Source organism: Nicotiana tomentosiformis, chromosome 8 (genome assembly GCF_000390325.3).
Source record: "Nicotiana tomentosiformis chromosome 8, ASM39032v3, whole genome shotgun sequence".
Classification (NCBI taxonomy): domain Eukaryota; kingdom Viridiplantae; phylum Streptophyta; class Magnoliopsida; order Solanales; family Solanaceae; genus Nicotiana; species Nicotiana tomentosiformis.
Window position 1 is genome coordinate 43,480,966 of NC_090819.1, and position 3,659 is coordinate 43,484,624.

The following is a 3,659-nucleotide window of genomic DNA, read 5'->3' on the forward strand; positions in this document are numbered from 1 at the left end:
ACATGCGGGAAGATTCAAAAAGGGAAATGTGGGATCAAAAACACAAAACAACCGATCGGGTCGTTACATGCTCCCTCTATTAAACAAATATTCGTCCTTGAACGTGCCAAGAGTCGCTCCAGAGCCATCAGATCAATGTATAAGCTCACCATACATATACCCACGGGTAATCCCACGTCGCCTCAATCCATATAAGCCCGTCAATACAATCTCGATTGATTATTATTCCTTCAACCTTAATCGATAAGCCTTAGAGCCAAATTTCAATATCCTGGCCTCCTCCAAAGGCTCGATTCTCACATATAAACACTATATCGACCCAAACCAACTGCAAAAGATCATAAATATATTCGCAACGTATAACCAAACGACATAACCCTTCGCTCATATGCCTATAGCAACATCTCCGACCACAATAACTGCCCATTACCAAACTCAGTAATGGTAAATAACCTCATATCAAATAAAACCTGGTTTGGATTCGGACTTACAGAGGAACTAACTAACACATATAACATGAATGTCTCGAATTAAGCGACCTAACATCTCGATTTAAGGGAAAGGGGTCTATAACCTCTTATGAAGGTCCAACATGATAAGAACGCAACCAATGAGGGGAATCTTTGAATGTTAGGTATACGATATGAAGATTCATGACATTTCATTCTTTTGAATCTCATTTAGGTGGAAACATATGAGTCATGCCAAAAGAACATAGAATGATATAGCCATTATATACTTCGATTCCAATCCTTAGCGTATTACAACGATCAGAATACTTATTTGCATCTTCAACCTATAACAATAGAGATAATAGGAATTCATGTCAACAACCTAATACATGATCCAACCATTTAGACAATTTGTCGAACACTTAACGAGCGTAAAGTTCCAAGGTTATTTCACAACGGTGTTTCATCACACCCTTCCTCTCTGATAGCTCACAACAACAAACTAAACATCTTATGAGGCAAACTAATATGTCTCAACATATAAAACAACTCCTAACCATCTCAAACCAATAGCAAAACTTGGACTCGCGACTTTCGATCACCGCCCCGTGAGTTCTCACAATAAAACATACTAGAAATACTCATATGAATCTGTGTCATAGCTTAGAAGAAGATATCTTGCCTTGTTGATAGAACCCTGGAAGTTCTTCACTTGAATTCTTGGACAAAATCATTTCATTCACTATAGTACGACAAAAGGTTGATGTTAGAATCACGTAGTTGACAAAGGAATAACCATGGTTGATTTTAGGAACACTTACCTTGAAGATGGAGGAGAGAAGAGTTAGATATGGAGCTATGGATCTATGGTTCGAAGTGAGAGTGAAACATGAGAATGAGCTCAAAAAATCTATTTTGTGGTATTAAAAGATTTGCCTTTGGTGGACCCCACTTTCTCTTTTCCTGTGTCCTTGGTCTTGGCCATAAAAATGAAGCTATACTTTAAGCATTCGCTGCCAATGGTTGTATCCCATGGATTAGAACACATGTGGCATCTATATTAATACACAATCAGCTACTTTACGAATTATACTTTGCTCTACGCAATTTGTACTTTATGGAAAACCTTTCTGTAAAATATTCACAACTTGTGTAAAGATTTGGGGTATTATCACTTTTAACCCGTGCCAGAAATTATTTATATTTGGTAGCCGAAAAAGTATATAAAACTTGTATAATTTTTGTATATAACATACAGATTGTATATAAATACAATAAATATATAAATTTTATACATTTGTTCGGCTATTATTTTTACAGCGGCTATACAGTGTTATTTTTCTTAAAAATTTTGCATTGACAAACGATTTATTTTCTGGACTAGCAAGGGATAGCCCATGCTGCTCCTGGCCCAATAACACTATGTTTAGGTTGTATTAATTAGTATGTGTAAATTTTCTTCTTAATTTATTTACATTTCTAATATAAAATTTTACTTATAATGTCAAGTTTTTAAAATAGTTATGGATAGTTCCTTAGATGATGCTATCTCTCGTTCAAAATAAGTGCTTCTAAGTTTTTGCCACACTTATTAAGAAAATAATTTAATAACATTATCCTTTATATCTTCTTAAATTACTCTTTGAATATCCTCGGATTTTGTAGATCATTTATTGGATCAAGGATATATTTGAAAATATATTAATTAATGACTTCTTGATTTTTCAAAGCCATAATTACTTTTGCCAAATTAATTTAGCTAAAGTAAAACGTATTTTCGATCATAGGAAAGTCCATGAAAACTATTAAATTACTGGTAAGACACCATGTAGTGCCTCTTATATATATATATATATATATATATATATATATATATATATATATATTAATAAGAAAATAACTTTACAAGCAAGGTCATTGCTTGCTTTTCTTTTTCACGTTAAGTTGAACTCTATTTTACGCTACTATTTTATTTTTATAAGATTTTAAAAATAGGTATTTCCAAAGTTAAATTAATATAAATTTACAATGATAGATATTAAAGACAATTTTAATCAAAAAACATGAGCTTCCCTTATTTACCAGAAAAGGACTCTAGTATTTATAAGATTTTAATACATAAATATGATGAAGTTATATAAATTTTACTTTATTACGAAGGAAATAAATATTAGTTTTAATTAACCAAAAAAACCATGAAAAAACTATATTTTTATATAAGCATATAATGTACTCCATCTGTTTCAAAAAGATTGACACCTATTAGTTTGTTTCAAAAAATATGCACATTTCAATATTTCCTTAATATGAAGTGTTTATAGCCATACAAATACTATGACAGGTTTCAGACTACAAGTTTCAAAATTTTTACAATCACACAAATGCTATGGTTTATTTAAAACCACATTTTTCAAAAGTCTTCCCTTCTTTATTAAAGGTTGTGCAGAGTCAAACCAAAAAAATCTTTTTGAAACGGGGGAGTATAGAAATATAATTTTATAACTATTAAGTGGTATAATTATCCTCCTAGATAAGTGGTCCGATCATTCTTTTATAGTGATGGCTTATCCAATACCTGGCTATAAACTGGAAAAGAATGGGCTACATAATCATTGAGCATTTCACAAATTATTCAATTTTAAATTCTGTGTTTGATATAAAATCCATGATTATCCTAACTTGCTGTTTATCCTCTTTAGAGCCTAATCACATATGGTCATTTGTGTTTGTCAACATTCTAAAAATTATCACCAAAAGGCTTAGTTATTCTTATAACTATGCCTGTCTATCAATTAAATTTTTCATATTATCTTTCAAACCAAAATAAAAATAAAAATCTGAAATATAATATTTGTATTGCATAATATTTTTTCCTTTGTCGAAAGTACCAAAAATTATCAAAAAATACCTTTTTAATTAGTACCAATCATAAATGTCATAAATAATTAAATGTCAAATTATTAAGTCATAAATTTAAACTATATAAAATCCTTCAATATTAAATTATTAATAACAATAAGTAAGTTAAATATAATTTAATATGGTTAAGTCAAAAATACTTTCCGTATAAACTGTACTAAAATTGTTTCCCTCAATTATAGTTATCCTGCAAAAACTTATTAGAAAAATTCAACTAATTTTTACAGTTTAGTTCTGCACATAAAAACTCATACAAATTACATGTCATAATTTGCTAAAGAACGCACG

The 3,659-nt window shown here is 30.3% G+C and overlaps 1 long non-coding RNA gene across 1 annotated transcript; it reads right to left on the reverse strand.

The window, feature by feature from the left end:
* Nucleotides 1-706: 706 nt before the first annotated feature.
* Nucleotides 707-1,451, reverse strand: LOC104093313 (uncharacterized). The gene is made up of 2 exons (XR_685632.3): nt 1,274-1,451; nt 707-1,194 (listed from the first exon to the last, which is right to left on the reverse strand). It is a non-coding gene; the product is annotated as an uncharacterized lncRNA (long non-coding RNA).
* Between the last annotated feature and the right edge of the window lie 2,208 nt (nt 1,452-3,659).